Source organism: Prionailurus bengalensis, chromosome B2 (genome assembly GCF_016509475.1).
Source record: "Prionailurus bengalensis isolate Pbe53 chromosome B2, Fcat_Pben_1.1_paternal_pri, whole genome shotgun sequence".
In the NCBI taxonomy this organism is placed as follows: Eukaryota; Metazoa; Chordata; class Mammalia; order Carnivora; family Felidae; genus Prionailurus; species Prionailurus bengalensis.
This window is the reverse complement of record NC_057349.1, coordinates 71,047,238-71,061,858: the sequence shown is the minus strand read 5'-3', so window position 1 is coordinate 71,061,858 and position 14,621 is coordinate 71,047,238.

The following is a 14,621-nucleotide window of genomic DNA, read 5'->3' as shown; positions in this document are numbered from 1 at the left end:
TCACTCCTGGGTGTTCACCCAGAGAAAACAAAAACACTAATTGGAAAAGATAAGCACACCTATGTTTATTGCAGCCTTGTTGACAATAGGCAGACATAGAAGCAACCTAGGTGTCCGTCAATAAGTGAATGGATAAGGAAGATGTGGTATACATCAATTTAGACTGTCATAAACTTAGGATGTTATATATGAACCTCATGGTAATGGTAAAACCAAACCCTTAATACACAAAAAACTAAAGAGAAAACGCCAAACATAACACTACAGAAACTCAGTCACAAAGAGAGCAAGAAACAACCCCAAAACAAGCAGAAACAATGAAAATGGCAAAAAAGTACATACCTATCAATAATTACTTTAAATGTGAATGGTCTAAATGCTCCAATCAAAAGACACTGGGGTGAGGAGAAGAATGGACTTAAAAAAAAAATACCAAGACCCATTTATATGTTGCCTACAAAAGACTCACTTCAGACCTAAAGACCCATACAGACTGAAATGAAGGGATGGAAAAACATTTACCATGCAAATAGAAGCAGAAGGAAAAAAAAAAAAAAAAAGGAAGCCAGGTGGCAATACTTCGATCAGATGAAATAGACTTTAAAACAAAGAAATATGTACACACCCAATATCAGAGCACCTAAATACATAAAGCAAATATTACAGACATAAAGAAAAAATTATGGTAATACAATAACAGTAGGGGACTTTAACACCTCACTTACATCAATGAATAGATCATCCAGGGAAAAAAAAGTCAATAAGGAAACTATTTTTGAATAACACATTAGACCAGATGAACATTACACAGAACATTCCATCAAAAACAGAATACATATTCTTTCCAGTTGCACATGAAACACTCCAGAATAGATCACATGTTAGGCCACAAAACAAGTCTCAATAAATTTATAAAGACTGGAATTATACTGTGCATCTTTTCTGACCACAACAGTGTGAAACTAGAACTCGGTGACAAGGTGAAAACCTAACATGTGGAGGCTAAACAACATGATACTTAACAATGAGAAATAGGTAGGTTAGTAGGTCAATGAGAAATAAAATGAGAAAAAAAACCATGGAAACAAATGAAAATGAAAACACAACAGTCTAAAATCTTTTTAGAACTAAAGCAGTTCTAAAGAAGGAAATAAACAACGCTACAGGTCTACCTTAAGAACCAAAAAATGTTCAAATAAACAATCTAACCTCACACCTAAAGGAACTAGTGAAGAAAGTCCAATTGTGACTAAAGGAAATAATAAAGGTCAAAGCAGAAATAAAGGACCTAGAGACTAAAAAAGAGAATGAAGCCAAGATTTGGTTCTTTGAAGCCATAAACAAAATTGATAAACTTTTAGCCAGACTCATCAAGAAAAGAAAAAAAGACCTAAATAAATAAAATCAGAAACAAAAGAAGTAACAACTGACACCACAGAAATACAAAAGGTTATAAGAGAATAGTAAGAAAAATTATATGCCAACAAATTGGACAAACTAGAAGAAAGAGGTAAATTACCAGAAACATATAATCTTCCAAAACTAAATCAAGAAAAAATAGAAAATCTGAGAAGACAAACTACTAGTAATGAAATTGAAATTTATAATAACAGAAAAAAACTGTGAAAAAAATTAAAGTCTAGAACCAGATGGATTCTAAGGTGAATCCATTTAAAGAAGAGTTACAATTTACTCACCTCAAGTTCTGGGGTGAGGGAGGGAAAGAAGATGAAGGAAAGCTTCCAATATATCCTATGAGGTCCGCATTACCCAGGTACCAAAAATAGACAAAGACACCACAAAAAAAGAAAACTATAGGCTAATATCCCTGATGAACATAGATGCAAAAATCCTCAACAACTATTAGCAAACCACACTCAATGCATTAAAAGCATCACTAACCACAATCACATGGAATTTATTCTGAGTATGCATAGTTCAGTATTTGCAAATCAATGTGATACATGACAAACTGAAGGATGAAAATCATAGAATCATCTCAACAGATGCAGAAAAAGCATTTGACAAAATTCAACATCCATTCATGATAAAACCTCTCAAAGTGGTTTAGAAGGGACATACCTCAACATAAAAAAGACCTATAGAAAAACCACAGCTAACACCATACTCAATGGTGAAAAACAGAGCTTTTCCTCTAGATCAGGAACAAGACAAAGATGTCTACTCTCACCACTTTTATTCAACTAGTACTGAAAGTCCTAGCCATAGCAACCAGACAACATAAAGAAATAAAAAGCATTCAAATTAATAAAGAAGTTAAACTGTCACTATGTGCACATGATATACATAGAAAACCCCCAAAGACTCCACCAAAAAACCGATTAGATGTAATAAATGAATTCAGTAAAGTTGCAGGATACAAAATTAATACCCAGAAATTGGTAGTGTTTCTATACACTAATAATTAAGTAGAAGAAAAATTAGGAAAAAAAAATCAATTTACAATTGCACCATAAAGAATACCTAGGAATAAATTTAACCAAGGAGGTGAAAGATCTATACTCTGCAAACTATAAAACACTGATGAAAGAAATTGAAGGTGACAGAAACAAATGGAAAGATATTCCATGCTCATGGATTGGAAGAATTAACATTGTTAAGGAGGTCCATACTACACAAAAAAATCTAAAAATTCAGTGCAATCCTTATCAAAATACCAAAGCATTTTTCAAAGAACTAGAACAAATGATCCTAAAATTTGTATGGAACCACAAAAGACCCCAAATAGCCAAAGCAGTCTTAAGAAGAACAAAGCTGTAAGTATCACATTTCTGGATTTCAAGATATCCTAAAAAGCTGTATAATCAAAACAGTATAATACTGGCACAAAAATAGACACATAGATCACTAGAACAGAAGAGTGGGCCCAGGAATACACTCATGCCTATATAACCAATGAATCAACAAAGGAGGCAAGAATATACAATGGAGAAAAGATGGTCTCTTCAACAAGTGTCGAAGAAAACAAGTGTTGGGAAACTGGATGGCTACATGCAGAAAAATGAAACTGAACCACTTACCATCCACGAAATTAAACTCAAAATGGATTAGAGACCTAAATGTGAAACCTGAATTCATAAAAATCCTAGAAGAGAACACGGGCAGTAATTGCTCTGACATCAGTCATTGAAGCATTTTTCTAGATAGGTCTCCTAATGCAAGGGATACAAAAGCAACATTCAGTTATTGGAACTACAGCAAAATAAAAAGCTTTTGCACAATGTAGGAAACCAACAAAATGGAAAGGCAATCTACTGAGGGGGAGAAGATATTTGTAAATAATATATTTGATAAAGGGGTAATATCCAAAACATATAAAGAACTCCTATAACTCAGCCCACAAAAACAATCGATCTAATTTAAAAAATGGGCAGAAGACCTGAGTAGAGGTTTTTCAAAGAAGATCTATGGATGGCCAACAGCCACATGAAAAGATGCTCAGCATCACTAATCATCAGGGAAATACAAATGAAACTATAATAAGATATCACTTTGTGCCTATCACAATGGCTAAAATAAAAAAAGACAAGAAATAACGAGTGTTGGTAAGGCTGTGGAGAAAAATGAACTTCATGCACTGTTTGTTGGTGGGAATGTAAACTGGTGCAGCCACTGTGGAAAAACAGTATGGAGATTCCTCAAAAAATTAAGAATAGTTTATACCACATGTTCGAGTAATTCCACTATTGGGTATTTGCTCAAAACAAAAACACTCCTTTAAATATATATATGCACTTCTATGTTTATTACAGCATTATTTACAACAGCCAAGATATGGAAGTGACCTAAGTGTCTATCAATAGACAAATGGATAAAAAAAAAGGGATATATATATTACATTATGCAGCCACCAAAAAGAATGAGATCATGCCATTCAAGACAACATAGATGAACCCAGAGGGCATTATGCTAAGTGAAATAAGTCAGATAAAGACAAATATCACATGATTTCACTTGTTTGTAGAACCTAACAAACAAAACAAATGAATAAACAGAAAATACAAAATCAGACCATAAAAGCAGAGAACAAACTGAGGGTTGTCAGAGGGGAGGAGGGAGGGGAGATGGGCAAAATGGGTGAAGGAGAGTGGGAAATACAAGTGTCCAGTTATAGAATAAGTCACAGATATAAAAGGCACAGCATAGACAATACAGTCAATGATATTACAATATCATTGTATAGTGACAGATGGTAGGTACACTTGTGGTGAGTGTAGCATAAATTAGAGAAGTTGAATCACTTTGTTGTACACCAGTAACTAGTATAACATTGTGTGACAACTATACTCAAAAAAAGTAAAATAAATGTGGTATATATATGTAATGGAAAATTACTCAGCCATAAAAAGGGGGGGGGGCATTTGTAACAACATGGATGGACCCAGAGGGTATTGTGTTAAGTGAAATAAGTCAGACAGAAAAAGACAGATACTATATGGTTTCACTTATACATGGAATCTAACAAACAAAATAAACAAAAACCCAGAAAATGGATTCATAAATACAGAGAACCGGTCATTGGCAGAGGGAAAGGGGCTAGGAGGCTGGGAAGAATAGGTGAAGGAGATTAAGAGGTACAAACTTCCAGTTATAAAATAAATAAATCAAGAGGATGAAAGGTATAGCACAAGGAATATGGCCAATAATATAATAACTTTGTATGGTAACACAGTAACCTACCATGGTGACATTTTGTAATGTTTATGTCCTGTGAAAGGGAGGTAAATATACAACCCCTCCAAAGGCACCATAAGACCAAAGAGAAATGCTGACAAGTCCAGCTTGACAAGAAATCATTTATTAAGGGTACTCAGAGACTGAAGCTGGTCTTGGGAAGACATGAGCTGAATCGACCTCCACAAAACTACCTCCCCTTAGACCTTCTTTTATAGCCTCAGAGGCTGAGGAGTATGTGCTTGTAGACCCCCTGGGAGGAAATGCTTATGAATCATCGTCCTATCTCCATAGGGGATCAAAGACATTATTCCCCAAGGGTGTGGTTAAAGAATGGGGATTGGGGAACACCTGGGTGTCTCACTCAGTTAAGCATCTGACTCTTGATTTCAGCTTGGGTCAAGATCTCCTGATTTATGGGATGGAGCCCCTTGTCAGGCTCTGCACTGACAGCACGGAAAATGCTTGGGAGCCTCTCTTCCTCTCTCTCTGCCCCTCCCCTACTTGCACTTGCTTGCAAGAAGGGAGGAAAGGAAAGGAGAGAAGGGAGGAAAGGAAAGGAGAGAAGGGAGGAAAGGAAAGGAGAGAAGGGAGGAAAGGAAAGGAGAGAAGGGAGGAAAGGAAAGGAGAGAAGGGAGGAAAGGAAAGGAGAGAAGGGAGGAAAGGAAAGGAGAGAAGGGAGGAAAGGAAAGGAGAGAAGGGAGGAAAGGAAAGGAGAGAAGGGAGGAAAGGAAAGGAGAGAAGGGAGGAAAGGAAAGGAGAGAAGGGAGGAAAGGAAAGGAGAGAAGGGAGGAAAGGAAAGGAGAGAAGGGAGGAAAGGAAAGGAGAGAAGGGAGGAAAGGAAAGGAGAGAAGGGAGGAAAGGAAAGGAGAGAAGGGAGGAAAGGAAAGGAGAGAAGGGAGGAAAGGAAAGGAGACGAGGGAGACGGAGACGAGGGAGACGGAGACGAGGGAGACGGAGACGAGGGAGACGGAGACGAGGGAGACGGAGACGAGGGAGACGGAGACGAGGGAGACGGAGACGAGGGAGACGGAGACGAGGGAGACGGAGACGAGGGAGACGGAGACGAGGGAGACGGAGACGAGGGAGACGGAGACGAGGGAGACGGAGACGAGGGAGACGGAGACGAGGGAGACGGAGACGAGGGAGACGGAGACGAGGGGGAGAATGCGGGGGTGGGGGGGGAGTTACTGAAGAAGGTTTCAGGTCATAGAGTGATCATCACAGTGGATTTGTCCACGATGGTGTTACTTTGTTTCACACAGTGTATAACTGTTGAGTAAGTATGTTGTGCACCTGAAAGATAATATTGTGTGTCAACTACACTTCAATTTTAGAAAAGAGGGTACAGTAGATAGGGTTGACTTGCATTTAGTTGAAAATGTCACATCATTGACATGACGACAACAGGTAAAATCATAGGAGTGGTCCTGACATTAGAAAGAACATTTTTTTTTTAATTTCATGGAAACCATTTATATTAATTAACAAGTTGATGCAATAAACTTAATATATAATTTAAATCAGTTAAATTAAATCATTCACTTCAGAGACACTGAGATGTAAGATACGATGGATACATGTATCCTGCTTTATGGTATAGGAACCTTCTAGTATTCAATAGTGACTGAGAAGCTCCCCATCCTCATAATGTGAATGCCTACTTTCCCTCATTACTGAATTTTAGGGAATCTGACCTTCATGGAAAAACCAAAACAAAACCCCACACATCTCATTTAATCTCATTTTCTCTGCCACACTGAGTCCTTCTAGGAAGCAGTAGTTCCCACCCAGGGCAGGCCTCCACCATGTGAGCAAGCTCCCTTAGGGTTCTACCAACCTGAAACTCAACATGCTTCAGGGTCACTCACTTACATGGGCCCTTTCTATAGTCCTAGGAGGGGATGCTGGAGACTTTGTGTAAAAAAAAAAAAAAAAAAAAAAAAAAAAAGGAACCCAACGTTTTATAAATTCGGGTCCAACAACACTTGTATTGGCTCTCACCCACACTGTCGCTCTGAGAGTGGCTTCTCCATGTTGGGAAAGGAAGCAGCAGCCTCCTACCTCTCTATCCAGGTTTTCGTTGTGCCACAGCATGGCAGCCATGGGCTTCTCAGGTACAACTCTAAGGACAGTGATAGAACTTAATTGTGAACAAATGCAGGAAGCACACCCTGGCCTCATCTAAGATGCTTAGGTCATTCCATACAAGCTATGATACGATGTTGTTTCCCTAATCACCCCAGGCTCTGGTATGGAGCCAGACAGCAGTTCCACTTTTCTCTTCCCAAAGGTTTCCCTTCAGAGTCCTTTGCTGTTCCTATGGCCACCTGGCCTTAGCCTAGACCACCTCAGTAATCAGACACATTGCAGCAACTTTGAAACTCAAAATATCCGTCTCTTTCCTATTCCTCCAGAAATGGACTCTATGCAGATTTGACCAATTTTTCCCCCCAGAAACCTTCAATCAGAATAGTTTTGATGTGCAGACAGCCAGAAGCCATCTGTCTTCAGAGCTCAGGTTTCAAGTATTAGAAGCCTAAGGGGGAAATTGTCTCCATATACCTTTCCTTCATAAACATCAATGACTATTTATACCAATAAAATGAAATGGGCCATTAAAAGGTCTTTTTCTCCCAGGACAGAGAAAGGCAGCTTCCAAAACATCTTCCTAGATATAAGTACATATGTGCTATAGCCTTTAAGTAGACTGATCTCATTCTCTTTCTCTCTCTCTCTCTCTCTCTCTCTCCCCCCCCCCCCCCCCCCCCCCCCCCCCCCCCCACACACACACACACTTTTAACACCTGAAAATTCTGTCTCATTGAATTCTTTTCAAAATGATTACATGGACATAAGTAAGTTTAATTAGAAGCTTCACCCAGTACACGGCATGCCTGGGTGGCTCAGTCAGTTAAGCGTCAGACCCTTGACTTCAACTGAGGTCATGATCCTGTGGTTCCTGAGATCAAGCCCTGGGTTGGGCTCTACACTAACAAGTTCCGAGTCACTTGGGATTCATATTCTTTCTCTCTCTCTCTCTCTCTCTCTCTCCCCCTACCCCCAAAATAAATAAACTTAAAAAAAATCTTCAGGGGCACCTGGGTGGCGCAGTCTGTTGAGCGTCTGACTTCAGCCAGGTCACGATCTCACGGTCCGGGAGTTCGAGCCCCACGTCAGGCTCTGGGCTGATGGCTCAGAGCCCGGAACCTGTTTCCGATTCTGTGTCTCCCTCTCTCTCTGCCCCTCCCCCGTTCATGCTCTGTCTCTCTCTGTCCCAAAAATAAATAAAAAACGTTGAAAAAAAAATAAAAATCTTCATCCAGTACAAATTAGGGTTACCCGCTACCAACAGCAAGCCTATACAATTCTGGGACTTGTAAGATTCCTTTGAACTTCCAAGATACTGCCTTGATTTTCAAACACAGTGGAAATCTGGCTTTAAGTACCCTGGACACAACCCTTTTGTTGCTGCTATGGATGAAATTGAATCTTAAGAACCTGAACTGAATATGACCACCTTCATTTAAACCTCAGGAGAAATGTGAGTAACTAAGGCTTATTCAGGATTTACCTTTATATCAGAAAGGATAAATGTCTTGTATTAACTTGTCTTCTAATACAGTTAACTTAAGTGATGTAAGAGGCCATATTTCATTGCGAAGTGATTTTTTCACTCTTGATTTTTTCTAGAAAAAATCCAAAATCTTATGATATTTGACTTTTTAAAAAAATGTTTCCAGAAGCAACTATCTTCTCTTTCTAAACCTGTAAAAAGCCATGTGGGAATTGACATTATGAACTATTTTTAAAATTGGGGGATAAGTAAACTCAAGATATTGAAAAGAAACTAAAGATCTCAAGAAATTTTAAAAATGAGTAGTTAGGGGGATACTAATTCTAGAAATTATTAGGCATGTTTAACGTTAAAATAAATCAGTGTGGAACTAACAAAAGGTATCACTAGTACCTATGAGCTATTGTTTCCAATGATAATATTATAGGGACTCCCCAAACCTACCCTCAGCATAGTAACTTGAGGCTTCTGAACCTCTCTGATCAGAACTCTCAGTCAAAAAAAAAAAAAAAAAAAAGAATTCTCAGTTTAGAGGATTGCACGTGTGCTTTTATACAGGAGTATATGTTGAATGGCCAGTCCTGACCCAGTTCTTCAGCCAACTGCCTACAAGCTGTTCCTTCTGCTAGTCCATACAGCCCCTAGTGCGAAATTATTTTGCAATTCTCCTAGGGAAATTCATTTTTTTTAAAGACTCCCTTTTGTCTCTATACCAGTTCCTCAGTCTGTTGTCTCATGATTGATCTGTTTGCCTCTGCTTTATGTGTTTCAGAAACCCCTTGCAGCTCTGGCCTACAGGTCAGGTCCTCCTGGAGTTTCTATGTATTTTAAAATAAATATTCTCATTTCAGTGGGATTTGGTGTGGATATTTTAGGGTGAGTTTACCCCAAATCTCATCTTAATGAGAGTATGTATGTATTCCATTTCAATGGGATTTGGAGTGAACTCACATTCATGTGAGTTCATTCAGTCTAATTTGTTGAAGAACTCTTATGTTATTCAGTAAAATCACCATCCCCCACCCCCCAGTGAGTTCTTTCTTTGCTATTCTGTTTTCCTCTGAATAACTTTTGACATTTTATATCTAATTCTTTAATTAGCTTTATTTTGTCCCAAATACCTATTGTCCCAGTATTATTTATAAAATTATTTGCATTTTTTTGAAGGAAACTCATATGCATTTTTATCTTAAACACATGTCTAAAATATAGTAATTGAAAAGGAATTTGCAGATAAATGTGTTTGTTTGAAAAAGGAATTTTATATATAGATCACTACATATTATACATTATATATATCCATGCGCATAGATAGAAATTTATGGAAGGATATAAATCAAACTGTTAATTGGAGTGTGGAAATGTGAGGAAATCAGAGATAAGGAAGGAATTTCCCCAGGGAAAAGCTCCGCTCCAAGATCCTGTGAATGAAGAGTAAAAAAACAGCTTATAGGCAGTCAGCAGAAGAAAGGGCTAGGACCAGCTGACTCCAGCATTTGCTCGAAGATAAAACCACAAGTATACACATTCACAAACCGAATGTTACTGCAAAACAATAGCTAACATGTATTAAACTCACTGTATGTGTCAGACATTGTTTTAAGAGCTTTATATGTACGGATTCATTTAATCCTCATAACTCTGGGAGATGGATACTACTCTTATCACAACTTTAGAGATAGGGAAACTGAGGCACAGAACAGTTTGGTCAATTTTCCAAAATCACACAGCTGTACTTGGCAGAGCCAGGATTTGATCCCAGCCGATCTGGTATTAGAGCCTACCCTTAGCCTGTGCTCCACTGCAGAGCCTGAAAGACCATCTCCCCAAAGTACAGCCTCTCTCCCACCCTTCTGAAAATTGTGATCTTAAAAGTCAAAGAAATGGATTTTCTTACATTAATTAACAGTGAGTCTTATTTTCCTTTTTAATATTAGGATTATGGCTTTGTTATACACCTTTTCCATTATATTTCTTTTATTTTTAAATTTTTTTTTTTCAACGTTTATTTATTTTGGGGACAGAGAGAGACAGAGCATGAACGGGGGAGGGGCAGAGAGAGAGGGAGACACAGAATCGGAAGCAGGCTCCAGGCTCCGAGCCATCAGCCCAGAGCCTGACGCGGGGCTCGAACTCCCGGACCGCGAGATCGTGACCTGGCTGAAGTCGGACGCCCAACCGACTGCGCCACCCAGGCGCCCCTATATTTCTTTATCACATCATGCTTTTTTCATTCTTTCCATCACACCATCTATTCTCATGAGTCCTTTGTCATTTCCCTGAAGACGGCCCTCCTGGGGATCTATCTGCCCATTCCTGCTCCCTTCCTTACCGATTGCTCTTTAGCATGGCTGTTTTCTTCACTGGTTGTCTGAACTGAAGCTTCGGTTTTCCAAAATCCCATGTTGTTTTCCTCGTGCTTGGTTTGCCTCTACTTCTAGAGGGAGTAGCTCCTCAAGGCAATTACATTTTTAACCTCCAAACTTCTCTCATGTAGAGAGAAGTAGAGAAGAGAAGAAGTAGCTCTTTTTCCAATAGTCTTTTATATACTTTTCTTTGCACTATTCCCCATGAAAACATCAGAACTTTTCTTTCCAGTTCTGTGTCCTTCAATTTTTTCTGCTGCTTCTACGATCAGTTTGCATGTTCACTTTTTTGTTCTTATCTGTCCTCTTTCATTTAGTTTCTTTTCCTTAAATATCTAACGATCTTTTTTTCGTTCATCCACATCTAGGAATGAGAAACTCAATTGATTATTTTTAGCTCCTGTGGGTTCTTCCTCCCCAGTGGCAGGGTTGACTGCAGGGCTTCTGTAACTGGGTGCAGCCTATCCACTGGGAGCCTTCACATTAGGGCATCTGGGCATGGAGCAGGCAGGCAAGCTGTAGCTCCCTGTTGCTAAAATAAGAAAGGCTTTTCTTTGGTCACAGCAGTCTTTAGTGTTTCTCCCTCCTGAATACGGCTGCCTTATTCCTTTAGTTTGGCTGCATTTCTTGTTCAGACATCTATACCTTCCCCAGGAACAAACTCCTACTTAGGATGTTACTTTCTAAAATCTCCAAAATACATTCCCAAGACTCAGGTTAGTACTGCTTTTCTAATTTAATTGTTAGTGCTACTGTTCTAGTTATTATCCTCTTTATTGCACTAGCACTCTGTCTAGTTCTTGGTATTTGTTCACTACTTTTGGAGGATCAACGGATCTTGTCTTCTCAGGGTTTCTCATCACACACGTATTTTGTGTTTCTTCAACTCTGGTCCATCCAAGCTCACTGATATCTTTCTTCTGTGTGTACATTGCAATTTCCAGTCTGCTGATGGTGACTTGTCTTGCTTGCCAGTATTGATACCACTATGCCTACACAAATTCTCCAAATTTAAGGGATTGGGGTAGGTATTTACAGATTAGTCCCCTAATTTATTTCTTCCACTAGAGGCCATTTAAGCTAGTCATTTGCTGGAATAGCATTAATCTCTTGATTCAAGCCACAGTATTATTAGCCTACCCTAAAAATGTTACACTGACTTTTTAAATACACCTTTAGTTCTATTTTAATTAACATAGGAATTTCTTGTAAAAATTCAACCAGTACTAATACAAAACCATCCTTGACTTCCCACTACCATCCTAGAGATGATCACTTTCAATATTTGCTTGTAAAACTTTTTCTATGCGTTTATAAAGCTATATAAGAACACATAGAAATAGTTTTAAAATATAAATGTTATCATAATGTTAATTTTGTTCTGCAATTGTTTTATTTAATGATAGGTCTGAGAGCTTTATCCATGATCAATAAATATGTATCTATCTCATTCCTTTTAATTAGTTTGGACTAAATTAGTCCAAACTTTTAATTATAGTTTGGAATATAGTTTAACCTCAAGTATTAGTTTTGCTATTACAGTGCTGCAGCAGACATCCTTGTACCCTTCTACTTGAACATGGGAGTATATAACTGGTCAAGAATGGACGTTGCTGGTTGTAAGGATATACACATTGGGTGAAATGGGTCAACTTTTTACATTTTAATTGAATAACCCATTAAAAAAATAAATTGAGAACATTAAATAGTTTAACCACTTGTAATCTCTACTTCATCTAAGAAGTGGTGCTACATTATAAATATTAAATTTGTTCTGAGAATCCAAGCATTTCATTATTTTCTATATATTTAGAAAAAATGATTTGACATACTAAGAAGAAAGAAAGAGGGGTGCCTGGGTGCCTCAGTTGGTTAAATGTCTGACTCTTGATTTCGGCTCAGGTCACAATCTTCTGGTTGTGAGACCAAGCCTAGCATCAGGCTCCACTCTGGGCACGGAGCCTGCTTAAGATTCTCTCCCCCTCTGCCTCTGCCCCTTCCCCACTTGTGCATGCTCACTCTCTCACTCTCAAATTACATGTAGAAAAAATTCTATGTGTGTGTGTGTGTGTGTGTGTGTGTGTGTGTGTGTGTGTAGAAAATCTCTACAAAGGATTTTTAGATCTACAGCAAAGTCTTTAGATATAAAAGCCTTTCAGATGGATACATGAATGTGATAGCTTTTTTAGAAGGTATAAAAATATATAAAATACTATAGGTGTTTTGAGGAACTATATGTAATATTGTATAAAGAAACCAGAACAATGGTTCTGGTTTGGAGGGAAAGAGGAGAATAAAGGAAAAATAGATGGGAGCTGCAATCTAGGTTTAATTTCTCAAGGCGGTAAGTTGATGGATTTTCCTTTATTCTTTTTGTGGTCAAACTAAATACAGGTAGGTCAAGCATTAGATTTGTTCTACTTAATTTCAGTGTGGAGAGATTGGAGATCCTATTTGCAGGGAAAAGAACATGTTTACCAAAATATGGAAGTCAATAACTCTTGGTGCTAAGAAAACTGTATTAACCTAGAAAATGAGAAAAAGCTTGACAAGAAACTGTTATAGGCAGGGCTCCTGGGTGGCTCAGTAGGTTAAGTGTCTGACTTCGGCTCAGGTCATGATCTCATGGTTGATGAGTTCGAGTCCCACATCGGGCTCTGCATTCTGACAGAGTGGAGCCTGCTTGGGATTCTCTCCCTCCCCTCCTTCTCTCTGCCCCTCCCCTGCTTGTGCTTTCTGACACTCTCAGAATAAATAAGCTTAAAAAAATTGTATTAAATAAAAAGAAAGTGTTACAGGCATCTTCATGAATTAGAAGTTGGTAGAGAGTCCCTATTTATGAGGCCATTGTACTTCCTAGAAACTTTAGTATCTGAACCTTTATATTTATACATTGTTATTGTATTTGTAGTTGTATATTATATGTATAATTAATAAGCCAATGTCAAATCCCATGATGCCCAGCTGTTATATTCTTTAAAAATTTTTTTTAATGTTTATTTATTTTTGAGACACAGAGCTCTAGCTGGGAAAGGGCAGAGAGAGGGAAATAGGATCGAAAGTGGGCTCTGCGCCGACAGCAAAGAGCCCAATGTGGGCCTCAAACCCACGAACCGTGAGATCATGACCTTAGCCAAAGTCAGATACTTAGCCAACTGAGCCACCCAGGCACCCCCCTCCCCCCCCCCTTTTTTTGGTCTCTCTCCCAATTGCCATATTCTAAGAACAAAGATGTCCTTAAAATGAGGCTGAATATCTTAGCTTTCCTTTGTAGCGCTTTGGGTCCTCTTAGCCTCTTCAGTCAACAATTGCTATTTCTTCAACATTACAGCCTTTGACCTATTGAACACCAGATACCTGCAGGCTGCACCACCCCCCCCCCCCACCTCCCTTTTAACCTTTAGCAAAGACTTATACTGGCAGAAGAGGGTCTTTTTCTTAACAGAAAAAGCTCCGCTTCCTGCCTAGTGGAACTTAATCTACCGGTTAGTTCTTAAAAGAGGAACTGACTAGAACAGTATTAACACAAATTCCCCAGAGCTCAAAGACCTCCCCAAAGAAGAGGCTGACATGATTTCTAGATTGCTCTTTGACATAAGTTTCTCAGACGTAGGATATTTTAGAGAATTTTACACAATACACTAGAAAACCACATCCCCCTCACATATGACCTCAGAGATTCACATTGTAGCATATTATGTATATTTTCTATTATGTCTACCAGAAATGAAAAATCTCAGTGGAAATTTGGGAACTTTCTGGTCTTACACAAACAGAAAACAAACTTGGCTGCATTCTGGTATTGAATTGAGTAATAAAGAAATTGCCTCTTATGAGCTGCAGAAGAGAGATGGTATTTTTATGTGGGTGACTTTTAAGAACTAGCAAATCACTAAGAAGACTGGGCACCCAAATTCCCAATCTTAAGAATATATTAGGAGTATAATTTTAAGATTAAAATATAAGTCCACAAATATATAGCT